At 49.4% G+C, this 19,512-nt stretch overlaps 1 protein-coding gene across 1 annotated transcript in view; it reads left to right on the top strand.

Moving 5' to 3' along the window:
• Positions 1 to 8,175: 8,175 nt before the first annotated feature.
• Positions 8,176 to 19,512, top strand: part of LOC138528726 (zinc finger protein 271-like) — a 38,973-nt gene continuing 27,636 nt past the window's right edge. Inside the window, exon 1 of the mRNA XM_069640594.1 lies at positions 8,176 to 8,317. The gene's annotated coding sequence lies outside the window, so the exon portion shown is untranslated. The remainder of the gene's footprint in view (positions 8,318 to 19,512) is intronic.

The following is a 19,512-nucleotide window of genomic DNA, read 5'->3' as shown; positions in this document are numbered from 1 at the left end:
GAGGGCCGCTTCTCTAATGGGAAATAGCTGCTTCAGTGTGAATGGGCTAGTTCCCATTAGACGAGAGGACCTTTCTGCCTTTCGAGGTCAGATGGCCGCTTCTCTAATGGGAAATAGCTGCTTCAGTGTGAATGGGCTAGTCCCCATTAGACGAGAGGACCTTTCTGCCTTTCGAGGTCAGAGGGCCATTTCTCTAATGGAAAATAGCTGCTTCAGTCTGAGTGGGCTAGTCCCATTAGACGAGAGGACCTTTCTGCCTCTGCAGGTCGGAGGACCGCTTCTCTAATGGGAAATAGCTGCTTCAGTGTGAATGTGCTAGTTCCCATTAGACGAGAGGACCTTTCTGCCTTTCCAGGTCAGAGGGCCGTTTCTCTAATAGGAAATAGCTGCTTCAGTGTGAGTGGGCTAGTTCCCATTAGACGAGAGGACCTTTCTGCCTCTGCAGGTCGGACGGCCGCTTCTCTAATGGGAAATAGCTCCTTCAGTCTGAGTGGGCAAGTTCCCATTAGACGAGAGGACCTTTTTGCCTCTGCAGGTCGGAGGGCCGTTTCTCTAATGGGAAATAGCTGCTTCAGTGTGAATGGGCTAGTTCCCATTAGACGAGAGGACCTATCTGCCTTTCCAGGTCAGAGGGCCGCTTCTCTAATGGGAAATAGCTGCTTCAGTGTGAGTGGGCTAGTTCCCATTGACGAGAGGACCTTTCTGCCTCTGGAGGTCGGAGGGCCGCTTCTCTAATGGGAAATAGCTGCTTCAGTCTGAGTGGGCTAGTTCCCATTAGCCGAGAGGACCTTTCTGCCTTTCCAGGTCAGAGGGCCGCTTCTCTAATGGGAAATAGCTGCTTCAGTGTGAATGGGCTAGTTCCCATTAGACGAGAGGACCTTTCTGCCTTTCCAGGTCGGAGGGCCGCTTCTCTAATGGGAAATAGCTGCTTCAGTGGGAATGGACTAGTTCCCATTAGACGAGAGGACCTTTCTGCCTTTCCAGGTCAGAGGGCCGTTTCTCTAATGGGAAATAGCTGCTTCAGTGTGAGTGGGCTAGTTCCCATTAGACGAGAGGACCTTTCTGCCTCTGCAGGTCGGAGGGCCGCTTCTCTAATGGGAAATAGCTGCTTCAGTCTGAGTGGGCTAGTTCCCATTAGACCGAGAGGACCTTTCTGCCTCTGCAGGTCGGAGGGCCGCTTCTCTAATGGGAAATAGCTGCTTCAGTGTGAATGGGCTAGTTCCCATTAGACGAGAGGACCTTTCTGCCTTTCCAGGTCGGAGGGCCGCTTCTCTAATGAGAAATAGCTGCTTCAGTGTGAATGGGCTAGTTCCCATTAGACGAGAGGACCTTTCTGCCTTTCCAGGTCAGATGGCCGCTTCTCTAATGGGAAATAGCTGCTTCAGTGTGAATGGGCTAGTTCCCATTAGCCGAGAGGACCTTTCTGCCTCTGCAGGTCGGAGGCTGCTTCTCTAATGGAAAATAGCTGCTTCAGTCTGAGTGGGCTAGTTCCCATTAGACGAGAGGACCTTTCTGCCTCTGCAGGTCGGAGGGCCGCTTCTCTAATGGGAAATAGCTGCTTCAGTGTGAATGGGCTAGTTCCCATTAGACGAGAGGACCTTTCTGCCTTTCCAGGTCAGAGGGCGGCTTCTCTAATGGGAAACAGCTGCTTCAGTGTGAGTGGGCTAGTTCCCATTAGACGAGAGGACCTTTCTGCCTCTTCAGGTCGGAGGGCCGCTTCTCTAATGGGAAATAGCTGCTTCAGTGTGAATGGGCTAGTTCCCATTACACGAGAGGACCTTTCTGCCTCTCCAGGTCAGAGGGCCGCTTCTCTAATGGGAAATAGCTGCTTCAGTGTGAGTGGGCTAGTTCCCATTAGACGAGAGGACCTTTCTGCCTCTGCAGGTCGGAGGGCCGCTTCTCTAATGGGAAATAGCTGCTTCAGTGTGAATGGGCTAGTTCCCATTAGACGAGAGGACCTTTTTGCCTTTCCAGGTCGGAGGGCCGTTTCTCTAATGGGAAATAGCTGCTTCAGTGTGAGTGGGCTAGTTCCCATTAGCCGAGAGGACCTTTCTGCCTTTCCAGGTCGGAGGGCCGTTTCTCTAATGGGAAATAGCTGCTTCAGTGTGAGTGGCCTAGTTCCCATTAGACGAGAGGACCTTTCTGCCTCTGCAGGTCGGAGGGCCCTTTCTCTAATGGGAAATAGCTGCTTCAGTCTGAGTGGTCTAGTTCCCATTAGACGAGAGGACCTTTCTGCCTCTGCAGGTCGGATGGCCGCTTCTCTAATGGGAAATAGCCCTTCAGTGTGAATGAACTAGTTCCCATTGGACGAGAGGACTTTTCTGCCTCTGCAGGTCGGAGGGCCGCGTCTCTAATGGGAAATAGTTGCTTCAGTGTGAGTGGGCTAGTTCCCATTAGACGAGAGGACCTTTTTGCCTTTCCAGGTCGGAGGGCCGTTTCTCTAATGGGAAATAGCTGCTTCAGTGTGAGTGGCCTAGTTCCCATTAGACGAGAGGACCTTTCTGCCTCTGCAGGTCGGAGGGCCGCTTCTCTAATGGGAAATAGCTGCTTCAGTGTGAATGGGCTAGTTCCCATTAGACGAGAGGACCTTTTTGTCTTTCCAGGTCAGAGGGCCGTTTCTCTAATGGGAAACAGCTGCTTCAGTGTGAATGGGCTAGTTCTCATTAGACGAGAGGACCTTTTTGCCTCTCCAGGTCCGTGGGCCGTTTCTCTAATGGGAAATAGCTGCTTCAGTGTAAGTGGGCTAGTTCCCATTAGCCAAGAGGATCTTTCTGCCTTTCCAGGTCGGAGGGCCGTTTCTCTAATGGGAAATAGCTGCTTCAGTGTGAGTGGGCTAGTTCCCATTAGCCGAGAGGACCTTTCTGCCTTTCCAGGTCGGAGGGCCGTTTCTCTAATGGGAAATAGCTGCTTCAGTGTAAGTGGCCTAGTTCCCATTAGACGAGAGGACCTTTCTGCCTCTGCAGGTCGGAGGGCCCTTTCTCTAATGGGAAATAGCTGCTTCAGTCTGAGTGGGCTAGTTCCCATTAGACGAGAAGACCTTTCTGCCTCTGCAGGTCGGAGGGCCGCTTCTCTAATGGGAAATAGCTGCTTCAGTCTGAGTGGGCTAGTTCCCATTAGACGAGAGGACCTTTCTGCCACTGCAGGTGGGAGGGCCGCTTCTCTATTGGGAAATAGCTGCTTCAGTGTGAGTGGGCTAGTTCCCATTAGACGAGAGGACCTTTCTGCCTCTGCAGGTCGGAGGGCCGCTTCTCTAATGGGAAATAGCTGCTTCAGTGTGAATGGGCTAGTTCCCATTAGACGAGAGGACCTTTTTGCCTCTCCAGGTCGGAGGGCCGTTTCTCTAATGGGAAATAGCTGCTTCAGTGTGAGTGGGCTAGTTCCCATTAGCCGAGAGGACCTTTCGGCCTTTCCAGGTCTGAGGGCCATTTCTCTAATGGGAAGTAGCTGCTTCAGTCTGAATGGGCTAGTTCCAATTAGCCGAGAGGACCTTTCTGCCTTTCCAGGTCGGAGGGCCGCTTCTCTAATGGGAAATAGCTGCTTCAGTCTGAGTGGGCTAGTTCCCATTAGACGAGAAGACCTTTCTGCCTTTCCAGGTCGGAGGGCACTTTCTCTAATGGGAAATAGCTGCTTCAGTGTGAGTGGGCTAGTTCCCACTATTATGCAGGACTTGGCCACTAGGGGCAAAAAGGGCATTTTTTCTAATGGGAATTAGCCTTCTCAGTGTGAATAGGCTAGTTCCCATTATTATGCAGGACTTGGCCATTAGGTGAGCAAAAAGGGCCATTTCTCTAATGGGAACCAGCCTTCTCTGTGTGAGTGGGCTAGTTCCCATTATTATGCAGGACTTGGCCACTAGGGGAGCAAAAAGGGCCATTTCTCTAATGGGAACTAGCCTTCTCTGTGTGAGTGGGCTAGTTCCCATTATTATGCAGGACTTGGCCACTAGGGGAGCAAAAAGGGCCTTTTCTCTAATGGGAACTAGCCTTCTCTGTGTGAGTGGGCTAGTTTCCATTATTATGCAGGACGTGGCTACTAGGGGAGCAAAAAAGGGCCTTTTCTCTAATGGGAACTAGCCTTGGGAGCAAAAAGGGCCTTTTCTCTAATGGGAACTAGCCTTCTCTGTGTGAGTGGGCTAGTTCCCATTATTATGCAGGACGTGGCCACTAGGGAAGCAAAAAGGGCCTTTTCTCTAATGGGAACTAGCCTTCTCTGTGTGAGTGGGCTAGTTCCCATTATTATGCAGGACGTGGCCACTAGGGGAGCAAAAAGGGCCTTTTCTCTAATGGGAACTAGCCTTCTCTGTGTGAGTGGGCTAGTTCCCATTAGTATGCAGGACTTGGCCACTAGGGGCAAAAGGGCCTTTTCTCTAATGGGAACTAGCCTTCTCTGTGTGAGTGGGCTAGTTCCCATTAGTATGCAGGACTTGGCCACTAGGGGCAAAAGGGCCTTTTCTCTAATGGGAACTAGCCTTCTCTGTGTGAGTAGGCTAGTTCCCATTATTATGCAGGACTTGGCCACTAGGGGAGCAAAAAAGGACCATTTCTCTAATGGGAGCTACCCTTCTCAGTGTGAGTGGGCTAGTTCCCATTATTATGCAGGACTTGGCCACTAGGGGAGCAAAAAGGGGGCCTTTTCTCTAATGGGAACTAGCCTTCTCTGTGTGAGTGGGCTAGTTCCCATTATTATGCAGGACGTGGCCACTAGAGGAGCAAAAAGGGCCTTTTCTCTAATGGGAACTAGCCTTCTCTGTGTGAGTGGGCTAGTTGTTCCCATTAGTATGCAGGACTTGGCCACTAGGGGCAAAAGGGCATTTTCTCTAATGGGAACTAGCCTTCTCTGTGTGAGTGGGCTAGTTCCCATTAGTATGCAGGACTTGGCCACTAGGGGCAAAAGGGCCTTTTCTCTAATGGGAACTGGCCTTCTCTGTGTGAGTGGGCTAGTTCCCATTAGTATGCAGGACTTGGCCACAAGGGGCAAAAGGGCCTTTTCTCTAATGGGAACTAGCCTTCTATGTGTGAGTAGGCTAGTTCCCATTATTATGCAGGACTTGGCCACTAGGGGAGCAAAAAAGGACCATTTCTCTAATGGGAGCTAGCCTTCTCTGTGTGAGTGGGCTAGTTACCATTATTATGCAGGACTTGGCCACTAGGGGAGCAAAAAGGGCCATTTCTCTAATGGGAACTAGCCTTCTCTGTGTGAGTGGGCTAGTTCCCATTATTATGCAGGACTTGGCCACTAGGGGAGCAAAAAGGGCCTTTTCTCTAATGGGAACTAGCCTTCTCTGTGTGAGTGGGCTAGTTCCCATTATTATGCAGGACGTGGCCAGTAGGGGAGCAAAAAGGGCCTTTTCTCTAATGGGAACTAGACTTCTCTGTGTGAGTGGGCTAGTTCCCATTAGTATGCAGGACTTGGCCACTAGGGGAGCAAAAAGGGCCTTTTCTCTAATGGGAACTAGCCTTCTCTGTGTGAGTGGGCTAGTTCCCATTAGTATGCAGGACTTGGCCACTAGGGGCAAAAGGGCCTTTTCTCTAATGGGAACTAGCCTTCTCTGTGTGAGTGGGCTAGTTCCCATTAGTATGCAGGACTTGGCCACTAGGGGCAAAAGGGCCTTTTCTCTAATGGGAACTAGCCTTCTCTGTGTGAGTGGGCTAGTTCCCATTAGTATGCAGGACTTGGCCACTAGGGGCAAAAGGGCCTTTTCTCTAATGGGAACTAGCCTTCTCAGTGTGAGTGGGCTAGTTCCCATTATTATGCAGGACTTGGCCACTAGGGGAGCAAAAAGGGCCTTTTCTCTAATGGGACTAGCCTTCTCTGTGTGAGTGGGCTAATTCCCATTATTATGCAGGACTTGGCCACAAGAGGAGCAAAAAGGGCCATTTCTCTAATGGGAGCTAGCCTTCTCAGTGTGAGTGGGCTAGTTCCCATTATTATGCAGGACTTGGCCACTAGGGGAGCAAAAAGGGCCTTTTCACTAATGGGAACTAGCCTTGTCAGTGTGAGTGGGCTAGTTCCCATTATTATGCAGGACTTGGCCACTAGGGGAGCAAAAAGGGCCTTTTCTCTAATGGGAACTAGCCTTCTCTGCGTGAGTGGGCTAGTTCCCATTATTATGCAGGACTTGGCCACTAGGGGAGCAAAAAGGGCCATTTCTCTAATGGGAACTAGCCTTCTCTGCGTGAGTGGGCTAGTTCCCATTATTATGCAGGACTTGGCCACTAGGGGAGCAAAAAAGGGCCATTTCTCTAATGGGAACTAGCCTTCTCTGCGTGAGTGGGCTAGTTCCCATTATTATGCCGGACTTGGCCACAAGAGGAGCAAAAAGGGCCATTTCTCTAATGGGAACTAGCCTTCTCAGTGTGAGTGGGCTAGTTCCCATTATTATGCAGGACTTGGCCACTAGGGGAGCAAAAAAGGGCCATTTCTCTAATGGGAACTAGCCTTCTCTGTGTGAGTGGGCTAGTTTCCATTATTATGCCGGACTTGGCCACAAGAGGAGCAAAAAGGGCCATTTCTCTAATGGGAACTAGCCTTCTCAGTGTGAGTGGGCTAGTTCCCATTATTATGCAGGACTTGGCCACTAGGGGAGCAAAAAAGGGCCATTTCTCTAATGGGAACTAGCCTTCTCTGTGTGAGTGGGCTAGTTCCCAATATTATGCCGGACTTGGCCACAAGAGGAGCAAAAAGGGCCATTTCTCTAATGGGAACTAGCCTTGTCAGTGTGAGTGGGCTAGTTCCCATTATTATGCAGGACTTGGCCACTAGGGGAGCAAAAAGGGCCTTTTCTCTAATGGGAACTAGCCTTCTCTGCGTGAGTGGGCTAGTTCCCATTATTATGCAGGACTTGGCCACTAGGGGAGCAAAAAGGGCCATTTCTCTAATGGGAACTAGCCTTCTCTGCGTGAGTGGGCTAGTTCCCATTATTATGCAGGACTTGGCCACTAGGGGAGCAAAAAAGGGCCATTTCTCTAATGGGAACTAGCCTTCTCTGTGTGAGTGGGCTAGTTCCCATTATTATGCCGGACTTGGCCACAAGAGGAGCAAAAAGGGCCATTTCTCTAATGGGAACTAGCCTTCTCAGTGTGAGTGGGCTAGTTCCCATTATTATGCAGGACTTGGCCACTAGGGGAGCAAAAAAGGGCCATTTCTCTAATGGGAACTAGCCTTCTCTGTGTGAGTGGGCTAGTTCCCATTATTATGCAGGACTTGGCCACTAGGGGAGCAAAAAGGGCCATTTCTCTAATGGGAACTAGCCTTCTCTGTGTGAGTGGGCTAGTTCCCATTATTATGCAGGACTTGGCCACTAGGGGAGCAAAAAAGGGCCATTTCTCTAATGGGAACTAGCCTTCTCTGTGTGAGTGGGCTAGTTCCCATTATTATGCAGGACTTGGCCACTAGGGGAGCGAAAAGGGCCATTTCTCTAATGGGAACTAGCCTTCTCTGTGCGAGTGGGCTAGTTCCCATCATTATGCAGGACGTGGCCACTAGGGAAGCAAAAAGGGCCTTTTCTCTAATGGGAACTAGCCTTCTCTGTGCGAGTAGGCTAGTTCCCATTATTATGCAGGACGTGGCCACTAGGGAAGCAAAAAGGGCCTTTTCTCTAATGGGAACTAGCCTTCTCAGTGTGAGTGGGCTAGTTCCCATTATTATGCAGGACTTGGCCACTAGGGGAGCAAAAAGGGCCTTTTCTCTAATGGGAACTAGCCCACTCACACTGAAGCAGCTATTTCCCATCTGAGAAATGGCCCTAGCAACCGATGGTCCGTTTCTCGGATGGGAACTAGTATCCACCGAATAGGTTGGGACTCTGTAGTGATGGGCATGCTCTGGCGATTAGTCTCTCGCTACGCGCATGCGCTGTAGTGCTGGGCTGCCATTGGGCACTTCCTGGTAAACAGGTGGAATGCATTCTCAGGCACATTAGTCGGCACCTATGGCCTGCGTGTCTGTGCGCATGCTCTGTAGGAAGTGCACGTGACTGAATGGTGCCGAATCCCCGTGCTGCCATCCTCCGCGTCAATCCATATCATTAAGCATAGGCGCGCCGCGCTGGCAGCCACTGGGCATGCGCAATACATGGATCGTAATACGCATGCGCAGTAGTCGGAGCTAGCTCGGGGTCCCTAGACTTGCCAATGCGCATGCGCTCCAGTACAAGGCAGCTGCGGCATAGGCAGAATAGACGGTTCTCGTCACGCGCATGCGCTGTAGGACCAGCCTCCATCCAGCGCCTCGTGGCTGCCTCACAAGTAATGCACGAGGACAGGCCCCACTTGAGGCAGCAGTGGGACTACCCGCACGCACGGCGCTTTCCGCTGAGGTATTTATCTGCAGCTTCATAAGCCAGTGACTTGCTACTTTTTTAAGTGAAGTACCATTTTTTTTGCACAAGTACTCTTCTGTGAACTGCAGATAGTGTTGTCTGGCTCGGGGGCACCCAGCAGAGCAGATGTCACCGTGAAGCAGGGGGGCACCCTGCTGGATCGGGATCACCGGGTCAGGTCAGAGGGCTGCGACCTCCCAGCGGACAATCCCCAGCTCAGTGGACACCGCGGAGCAGGGGACACATGCAGGCCATGATCACATGGCAGACCATCAGTAAAACACGCACAGCCACCAGTTTGCATGTCACAGAGTCTGATGTCGTTCTGAATGCATGTGCCAGCTCAGCTTCTTTTATTAACTACGGGTCATGACTGTGATGGTGGGCAGGCGTAAAACGCGTGGCCCGACCGTTACAATGGGGCCCTGATGGACCATACGGGCGCGCAGTGCGGCAGGGTCGCAGGCACAGACGAGACACGACCACTCGGTTGGGTGCGTAAACCCGGACTGGCGTTCTAACGCCAGTTCCGGTGGTGCCTTTATTTTCCGGCGTGTCACGTGACCCGGGCCTAGTGGGCACGCGACACCACAATGACTATGTCAGGACCCCCACTCTTGAAAAGGCAACACCACCAGCATAGAAAGAACCTTCCCAGAGAACTAGTCCCTCGGAATGGGCTAATCCCTGTGGTGCCTCATGATTGGTGCTTTATGTTATGTTATGTTACTTGGTATTTATATAGCGCTCTATATATCATTGGTATGACCTCAAAGCACTGGTAGGTTGAACGCTCTCGGGAACCGTAGTTCTGGTCAATAGAGAAAGATAGTGTCATAGGGTGCGTGGGTGCACCGGATATGTGTGCAGCTGATGTAATTGCCGGGTGGTTGCTGCATCCTAGCGTTAGGTGTGGTGGTGATGATATCAGTTGCATGTGTGCAGTCTGGTCGATGGACACCTAGAATGGGCTCTGGCTGCGTAAGGCCTGAAGGACACATATGTGAGCAACTAGACCAGAATGTGCTCGGCTAGCTGCGTTTTATTAGGGTGGTGAGGTGTTCATGGGGTGGTATTCGTATGTGAACAGCTAGGCTGAATTAATCAGGGGCATAGCTGTGTTCTAGTTGAATGATGGTGTATAGTAGAGAGTGAGCGTAGTGATGTGATATGATGGTTATCTTTAGAGTGCTCGAGACCAGGCACGTGAACAGGATGGCAGGGGATAGAGCGACATGCGGACACATACAAACGGGTTGGGTTTACAGCGAGAGGGGGGGGATACGAATATATAGCAACAGCATGGGGAACAGGACGGCAGGGTACACAGGCGATCACCAGGGCTCACACCAATATATAAATAAAATACATACAGAGTGTTCTTTGGATTCATCTTCTTTACTCTCCATCGGGTGCGTATCTCAACGTAAATACCCAGGTCACGTGTATCCAGTCCTGGGTACACTGACAGAGAAAGAGGACTGTTGTCATTAACCACTAGAATGCTCATCTTCCCCTCCATTCCCACAGAAATATCAGTAGATATTCCAATTACTCCATCTCTTCAATCCACCTCATAGGCTGATGTGTAAGTCCCTTTGCTACTTCATTGTTACTGCTGTCAGCAGCGCCCACATTACCATCCATGTCAGGGGAGCAAAACAAACCTAGGGGCTAACTGGTGATGAGAGTGGCCACGTCAGAAACTGGGGGAGCAAACATAGAGGCTCTGTCCTCTCTCTTCTACCCCCAAGGTTTGTCTGGTGTGGAGCCCAACTATCCCTCTTCCCCCACCCATCCCTCTCCCAAAAACCACCACTCCCACCACCTCCCACCCTCTAGCCGCCAGAATCAGCTCTTCAGTGCAGAATTACACATAAGTGCACAGGTGCATGCACACACACATACACACTCGCACACACAATTACGCATTCACTCATGTAATCATCCCATTGACCATAAACTCGCTCATTTACATGCACACCCAGCCCCCCTTACATCATACACTCAGTCACACACACTAATTCACACATGCATTACATACACACTCCTTCACACATGCATACATTCATAATAAGCTAACATGCAACACCCTTGAACACTGCTAGTTTCAGAAAAGGCTTCCCCGGCCTCTCTGCCTATCAAAAAGCAAGTGCACACATCAGCCCCCTCCCCTCGGATGTCAAAGAACACATAACATAGTTATTTGTTCGCACACATCTGTGGGACGGAAGCTGATGTGTACATTTGATTGTTGAAAGGCAGTGCAGAGTGATGGAAGCCTTTCCTGAAACTAGCAGCTTTAATGTTTTGCTGCGTTTGTGCAAAATAAATGTTTCTGCACAAACACAGTAATACTTTAAAGCTGCAGAGGCAAGGGTTCTCTCCCCATCTGACTAATAGAAAGCTATGTCTGAAAGCCCCGCCCCTCAGCCCAGATTTCAGGAGGGTGGGTTGAAGCCCGGGCAGCTCAATGGCATTGCGCGCCTAATTCATGTTCTCAAAGCAACAGTCAGATGAGCTACCTTCGTCTGACTCTTCTGTAGAACAGATGTATCTGCAGACTAAAGAAAGAGGAATTCCAAGCAATCGAGTGAGGGTGATCCTCTTTAGATACCACGGAACCCTTTACTTCTGTTACCCGTCGCGAACTGGGTTGAAAATCAGGTAGATCCTTCGGAAACTTCTTCTGTAGCACGAGAACTGTGTCGCCGGCCAGGATATCTGGTTCATTAGCTTTCCACCACCCATCAGCATAGTGCTTCATCTTCCATCCATTCCTCGGGCACATTGCATCACTGCATCCTCTTTGTCAGTACCAGCTGTTTGTGGTAGACAGGTTCGGATCTTTCTATTAAACACGAGTTCAGAGAGACATATCCCTGTAGTGCTATGCAGTGCGTTCTGATAGTCCCCCAGGAGAGCACATATGGCCTGTATATATAATTAATTGGTGTGCATGCCTGTAATGTGCGCTTGATTATGGACATACAAGGTTCAACGGTGTCATTGGCCTGCAGCCAGAGTGGTGTAATTTCCAAGATGTTCTGCAAACATGGCAAAGTTCTGTCCACTGAACGTGAGACCATTGTCTGACTTTCCAATGTCGGGAACTCCATAATATGCAAACTTCTTGTCCTGTGCGGGGATGATAGCGTACGTATTTGTAGATGATAACAGGTGTACTTATGGATAGTGTGACAGCCCGTCCACTGTAACTAGACGGTATTTGCCAAGGCCCCAAACAATTCAACGGCTACCTCTCAGCCCACACATTCAATGGCATTGGGGTCATTTTCATGGGTTCTGGAAAGGTATTTAGGATTTACAAACAATGCAGTTTTCTAATGTCGTCTGTATTTTGACGTCCATTTTTGGAAACCATACTTTGGTTCTCAAATGTCGTTTCGTGGACATGAGGCCCATGTGCCCCAGATGTGCAAGGTCAAATATGTGTTCTTGTCGAGATAATGGAATTACGATTCAGTTCTCCTTTAATAGTAATCCTTGCTCTGTATAAAGACGAATGTTTGCATCATCTTCCGCTGATTGTCTGACGGCTCTTATTCGCCGCTCGCCTTCCTATGCCTTCTGCCTGTTAGTACCTCCCCCTTTACTTGAAATAAAAGCATGTCTTCACACATCCCTTGTACTATTTCCTGTATTGTTAGAGCTGTAGGAAGTGTGTTGCTGTTGAGGTAGTTAACATATTGATCGGCTTTTCATGTTTGCACCTCTACCTCTGCCAGAAGTGGAAACCTGGACAGAAAACCAGCGGGGTGGTTCTCCTTCCCCGGTTTATGCACGATGTGAAAACAATATTCTTGAAGGCGTACACTCCATTGAGCTATCTGAGCGGGCATCTTTGCATTAGGTTTGCCATAGATGGTGGTAAGAGCCTTATGGTCAATCACATTAGTGAATTTCTTCCTGTACAAGAACAGATGGTAGTGCTCGCAGGCCCGCTCCACCGCCACACTTTCCTTTTCTGGCTGGGAGAAGGCACGTTCGGCGTTGGAAACGCTCCTACTGGCATCTGAAACAATGCGCTTTGGTGAGCTAGATCCTCATTTATACTGTTCCAAGATGGCACCTAGCCCCATGGGACTTCCGTCTCCAGTTCGGGGTCCTAGTATGCCATACACACAGCTGATGAAATGTGTGATTTTATCTCCTGAAATAGAGCCTCACACTCCTGAGACCAGTAGAACTCCTGACCCTTTACGGTAAGCAGCCTCAGTGGCAAGATGACAGATGCAAAGTCCTTGATATATGGAGTGCAGTAGCTGGCCATTTCCAGGAATGACCGCACTGCAGAGAGTTTCTCCCGAACTCAAAGCACCTTGATGCCCTCGGGCCTTTGTACAGAGCTTTAAAACTACTTCATAAAGACATACATACAGATTGTCTGGATCCAGGGTTGGTTTTTTCAAAACAGGTTGTATGAAACCATTCTTGAGAGCGTCTGGGAATTACCCTTCTGTGAGGGAGGCATTGATATGATATAATATATGATGTGGCAATTATAACGCCCCTGTTCACAAGTGTTTATAGGCACGACAAGACAAGGATGGGGAAACAAAGGTAGGACAAAGTAACAATCTTACTAGGCCTTGTGTCATTCAGATGATGCAAGTGCGGAGAAGAGGGAATGGGAGAAGTGCCGGGGGGGAGCGGAAGGGGGAAGTGCAGTTAACTCATAAGTGTATCCAGCTGGTGGCTGATAAGTGAGGAGAGAAGGGACTGTACGGTTGCAGATCCAGACCCTTAAATGCTGGGGAGCCCAGAGGCAGCGTGAGGGCAACTGGACATGCAAGAGCCTGGGTCCGAATTCAGATGGTGATCAGGTCACCAGTGCGTGGAACAGTCAGGTGCATCAGCTGGGAAGACGAAGAGAGAAAGGGGAAGCAAAGAGGAAGGTCTTGAGTTGCTTCCGGAACCGGGGTGGTTCTGCTCAAGTTTGAGAGAGGCAGGGAAGCTGTTACAGAGGGAGGCCCCAGACAAGGAGATGGATCTGCCCTCAACTTCTCTCCTCACATCTTTGACGTCTCTAAGAAGTCAAACTATCAGTTGCACCTCCTCAGAGGAATTCTTCCTTTTCGCACTTTCCCCCAGAAGCTCACTGTCTCCAGAGCTCTGGTCCTATGTAGGCTGGACTATTGCAACAACCTCTTTCTAAATCACCCTGCCTCTACTCTTCGACCTTTAAAACTTATCCAGAACAGGACTGAGAGTCTTGTCCTTGGCCTAAAGCCCACGGGTCCTATCTCATCAGCTCTGAAATCTCTTCTACTGGCTCCCCGTGGCTGCAAGGATCACATTCAAGACCTTCTGCATCGCACACAAGTCTTTCTGAGGCCTGGGACCACTTTACCTCGAACTTTCTCTTCCAAAACATCTTCCTTCTCGAGCTCTCCACTCATCCACCTCCAACTCTCTGAGGGTCAGACGCTTCACCAAGCAGTAGAGGCAGGGCGATTTAGAAAGAGGTTGTTGCAATAGTCCAGCCTAGAGAGGACCAGAGCTCTGGAGACAGTGAGCCTCTGGGGGAAAGTGAGAAAAGGAAGAATTCCTCTGAGGAGCTGCACCTGACTTCTTAGAGATGTCAAAGATGTGAGGAGAGAAGTTGAGGGCGGAGTTGAAGATGACACCAAGGTTCTTAGCCTCACAGGAAGATGACCTAGAGTGGGCAACCAGAGAGAGAGAGAAAAGGATGGAGTGGGTGTTCCAATCAGGAGAATCTCAGTCTTACTGGCATTAAGGAAGAGAAGAGTCACCATGTCTGGATGCGCGGACATGTCGCCATCTTATGCCTCTTACAGTTAGATTTCTTAGAGAATTAATGTGTGCACTGAATATTTTTTGCTAGGGTGCCATTTTTGTGTGTGAAAAAAATAAGCAGTATACTCTTCTCCTTTTGTCCTGGGTGCCGAATTTGTGAGTTTTTAAACAGTTTTATTCTCCACTAACCACAAGCACAGATTCTCAGTGAACAGAGCACACTACGTCACGAATGGCACAGTGTTCTAATGCAGCTAGGACCTACAGTATCCAAATTCATCCTTGGTCGGCAGCATAGTCATATGGCATTGATGATGGTGAGGAGCACATTGAGTGCCGGGCCCGTCAATTGTTTAATAATGGAGGCCGAAATTATATCATTAGAGTACCTATGCACATTGCTGTCTAGGTATTCAACATCCTACCAGTCTCATAGGGATGGTTCTAGTCATTGCTAATTGTATTCATTCATTCAGTTATCTGTGCAGTTTGGCAGGTCTACACTGCCTTATTCTGCACCACTGTTGTGGTGCCGCTGATAATTGGGAGATAGTCTTAGAATCTGGAGGAAGTGGCACTAGTTACGGAGGCGCTCACCGCCATAACCTTGGAGTGCGGGCATAACCTGCAGCCAACAGTGAGGAAGACGTCTGCAATGTAAACACGCTACTTCGACTGATTGCGGTGACTGGTTTTGTTCATCCGTGGTTCGGATTGTTAATCATTGTAAACGCTTATATTATACATCTGCCCTGCTGAATAACATTTGTGCACTGTCATAATCATGGCTACACATTTAACCTACAGATTTCATCCATTGAAATATTGATTTATTCATAATGAACTGCAGCCTGCAGACATCAGGGTGCAACAGATACTTAGGAAAACAGGAAAAGGATACTTGACAAAGAAGGCCAGGGGAGGAAGCTGACCGATCACTTAAATAAGTGTGTTTTTAATCATGTCTTGAAGGAGGGAAGGCTTTTTCTTGTTGCAGGTCTAATGGGAGTGAGTTCCATGTGAGTGCTGCTTGAGCAGCGAAAGACTGACCATTCCCTTTCGTACGTATAGTTAGTGGGCATACTTATGAAAGAAATTGTAGTTAGTAGGTACCGCTAGGTCTATTTTGAGGCCACCAAAATTGTTCAGCTAAGTTTCAGTCTGGCAAAGTATGTCGATGTTGTTCTCTTCAACATATTCCCTGACATTGATGGCGTGATTGCACAGCGACAGAGTATTCAAAAGGGATACTTTGATTGTTTTATTTTCCAGAGCATTATTCGCATTATTTCAACTATATTCTTTTAGTGTTCTCTCCTGGCTTTGGGCAACCCTTACTGTTAGTGATTAGGTTGATTATAGCTTTGGTGAGTTGTTCTTGTACTGGTGGCTGTGATTTAGTTATGCCTGCAAGGGGATCAGCCAGTTAAGTGGTGATGCCTGTCGATGTCGCATCAGACCCAGAATGTGGTGCTTTGGAGCTTTTCTAGGAGTTCTTAGATTGCATGATATGATATGATATGAGGTGGCATTTATAACGTGCCTGTACACAAGTGTTTCTTGGTGTTACAAGACAAGGAGGGGGAAAGAAGGGAGGAAAAAATAACAATCTTACTAGGCCTTGTGTCAATCAGATCGCGCAAGTGCGGGGAAGATGGAAGGGGAGAAGTGCCAGGGGGGAGGGGAATGGGGAAGTGCAGTTAACTCACAAGTGCAGCAAGCGGGTGGCTCATAGGTTCAGAGAGAAGGGACTGTAGGGTTGCAGATACAGACCATTAAGTGCTGGGGAGCCCAGAGGCAGTGCAAGGGCAACTGGACATTCAGGAGCCTGGGCATGAGTTCAAAGGGTGACCAGTGCACCGAGCAGTCAGGTGCATCAGCAGGGGAGAGGCAGAGAGAAAGTGAAAGAGAAAAGGGAGGTCTTGAGTTGCTTCCGGAACCGGAGGTGGTTTGCTGAAGTTTGAGAGAGGCAGGGAGGCTGTTCCAGAGGGAGTCCCCAGCCGAGGAGATAGATCAGCCCCAACTCTCTGCTTGGAGAAGCGTCTGATCCTCAGAGATTTGGAGGTGGATGAGCAGAGAACTTGAGAAGCAAAGATAATTTAAAGAGAAAGTTGGAGGTAGAATGGTCCCAGGCCCCAGAAAGCTTTGTGGACAATGCAGAGGGTCTTGAAGTTGATCGTTTGCAGCCACTGGGAGCCAGTGAAGAGATTTCAGAGCTGGAGAGATGCGATCACTGGGCTTGAGGCCAAGGACAAGTCTTGCAGTCCTGTTCTGGATAAGTTGTAAAGGTTTTAGAGTAGAGGCAGGAAGATTTAGAAAGAGGCTATTGCAATAGTCCAGTCTAGAGAGGACCAGAACTCTAGAGACAGTGAGCTTCCGTGGGAAAGTCAGAAAAGTAAGAATACCTCTGAGGAGGTGCAGCTGATACTTTGACTTCTTAGAGACATCAGAAGATGACACCAAGGTTCTTGGCCTCACAGGAAGGAGCAGGAAGAGGGCCCAGACCTGACGGCCAGAGAGAGAGAGGAAAGGAGGGAGTGGATGTCCCAATGAGGAGGATCTCAGTCTTACTGGCATTAAGGCAGAGATCATTGGCGGCAAACCATTCCTGAATTGTGACTAGACAGTCTGGTATGAGAAAAGAAGCAGAGGTGGCTGATGGGAGCCTGAAAGAGAGCTGATTAAGCTGGGAGATGGGAATATTAGCTCATGTGGTTCACTTATGCTAGGATTCCAGATAATACCAAGCACTATTTAAAGACAGTGTGCTGATCAATGGAGTATATACTCCAGCTCTTAGGGATAGTGAGTGTAGTTGAACTGTAGTGGATTCTACCATGGTAGACCCAGAGGAAGTTGCCAGAGCTCCTCTGTTGCCCACTAAGTTGGCTGATGGCCCACCTCTCATGTTCCCAGTAACACCTGTAACTCTTACTATCAATGGTACAGCAGTCAGAATTCCAGTGAGCATTCAGAGGAACGTCCCAGGAAAGGTCTTGTTGGGCAACGATCTCAGAGCTTTAGGGCTTGTAGGAGATACAGCCGACAGACCCTGGACAAGGTCTCAAACAAGGGCAGCACTGGCCAAAACCAATGCAATGCCCCAGCCAAAGGGGAAACGCAAGGCTAAAGGAGTAAGACAATCCAAAAGTGGGAAAGAAAACATTCCCCCTAACTCACCTACCACTGAGGTGGAGGTAGTTGGTCAATCACGAGGACCCGACGAGGAGGTCGGGATACCTGAAGTATTTGACCCAAATGACCATCCTGAACTAAAAGACTTGTTAGTAGAAGGTGGTCCTGACAGGGAAGAATGTAGTAAGGGCCAACGTGAGTGCCCATCTCTGGAATGCCTAAGGAGACAGGCCTGCTCCCAGCTTGAGGATGAACCTCCTGGGAAGCACAGGAGTTATTGGGAAGGTGGGCTCCTGTATAGTGAGCCTACAGAGTCTACAAAAGGAGACCATAGGAGGTTGGTTGTTCCCCTTGCTGTAAGACCCTTCCTCCTGCAGCTGGCGCATGAAGTGCCCCTTGCTAGTCACCTTGGAATCAAGAGAACCAAGCAAAGTCCATGCACGTCTACTGGCCCAAGATGGGGGTGCAAGTAGAAAGTCACTGCAGGAGTTGTGCCTCCTGCCAGTTATCTGGTAAGAGTGGCTCAACAATCCAAGCTCCATTGGTACAACTCCCAGTCATGGGGGTACCATTTGAGAGGGTAGGGATCAACATTGTTGGTCCCCTTGACCCCCAAACATCCTCAGGCAATAGGTTAATCTTGGTGCTGGTCGACCATGCCACCAGGTATCCTGAGGCCATCCCATTGAAAACTGTGACTCCCAAGTCAGTTGCAAAAGCTTTGCCTGGCATATTTTCTAGGGTTGGCTTCCCTAAAGAAGTTGTGTCTGATAGGGGCAGCAACTTTATGTCAAAGTATATGCAGGCCATGTGGAAGAAATGTGGTGTCACCTATAAGTTTTCATCTGCATACAACCCACAGACCAATGGTCTGGTTGAAAGGTTTAACAGGACCTTGAAAAGCATAATTGGGGCTCTGGAAAAACCTCAAAGAAGAAAATGGGATCTTCCGCTACCCTGCTTACTGTTTGCCTACAGAGAAGTACCACAAGAGGGTGTTGGCTTCAGCCCCTTTGAACTTCTGTTTGGTCACCATATAAGGGGACCCTTAGCCATAGTCAAGGAGGGATGGGAGATGCCCACTCCCCCCACTGCTACCAACGCAGTGGACTGTGTGCTAGGGCTCAGAAAAAGGATGGTACTCCTGATGGGTCTGGCTAGTGACAAGTTGAAGGCAGGACAAGCTTTGGTGAAACATTGGTATGACCAAAAGGCTTCTGTTACGCTCTGTTACGCTCACCCGGTATCCACGGGGCACCACACGATACACCACCACCGATGTACCAGACATTGGTTAGTGCTTTAAGTTTTTGTGCGTTGAACTCTCCGCCCTGCGTCTCTGTGCAAGGGCGCGTGGTTGGTGTGGCCGTTCCGTGGACCTAGTTGCTTCACTGGTCCGTGTGCCCTTATGTCGGGTCTAGACTGGCTGTGACTCCGACTCTGCTTGCTGTCTTCCAGGTGAGTTATAATGTCTTTTCCGTCTTTATTCTGCCTCTTTCTTTCCCTCCATTTTCTCTGTCTTCTCAGCGTCTTGCTCCACTACGCTGTTCCCTAGCAATGTCTCTTTTGTTTTCACAGGGATGGTTGCGATCTCGGAGTTGCTGCACCGATGGCGAAGACCACAGGGAGTTATTGATGCGCGGAGCGCTGCGCTGTATATTGGTGTTAATTGCTAACCTGTGTTCTCTTTTCTTTGTACAGGTTGCGGTGATGTTCCGGAGTGATGAGCGATCGAAGCGCTGCTTGCCCAGGTAAGTGCTTTGTTAATGCTGACCTTGTTCCTTCTCCCTTGCAGGTTGCAGTGAAAACCGGAGATGGGCGAGGTAAAAGAAGCGCAGGGTGCTGCCAGGACTCGCTGCTTGCCCAGGTAAGAATTGTTATTAATGCTGTCCTTGTTTCTTTACCTTTGCAGGTTGCAGCAAACTCCAGAGATGGGCGAGGTAAGTGAAGCGCTGGATGGATTGAAGGCCGGTTACTTCACAGGTAAGTGTTCTTGCTCGCTAATGCTGTTCTTGTTCTTCCAGGTTATTAATGGAATCCGGATCTAGGGCTTCAGGATCGGGCCCCTGGAGAAGCAGATGAGCAGGAGCCGGACACGGTGAGCGTTACGCTGCAGGAGTGCAGAATAACGCAAAGCGTGTTCTGCTGTTGGGGTGTGGTTTAAATAGCCCAGGTAAAGTAGTTCCAGGCCAAGCTATACCCAAAACACTAGACCGCATTGCTTGGTTCTAAAGAACTGAGCTGTGTAATAGGCCTCCATGTTGGATTATGCTCCA

The sequence above is a fragment of the Ambystoma mexicanum genome, chromosome 7q, assembly GCF_040938575.1.
Source record: "Ambystoma mexicanum isolate Mex_15411 chromosome 7q, UKY_AmexF1_1, whole genome shotgun sequence".
Classification (NCBI taxonomy): domain Eukaryota; kingdom Metazoa; phylum Chordata; class Amphibia; order Caudata; family Ambystomatidae; genus Ambystoma; species Ambystoma mexicanum.
Note: the sequence above shows the minus strand (reverse complement) of the source record. Positions and strands in the feature narration are given on the sequence as shown.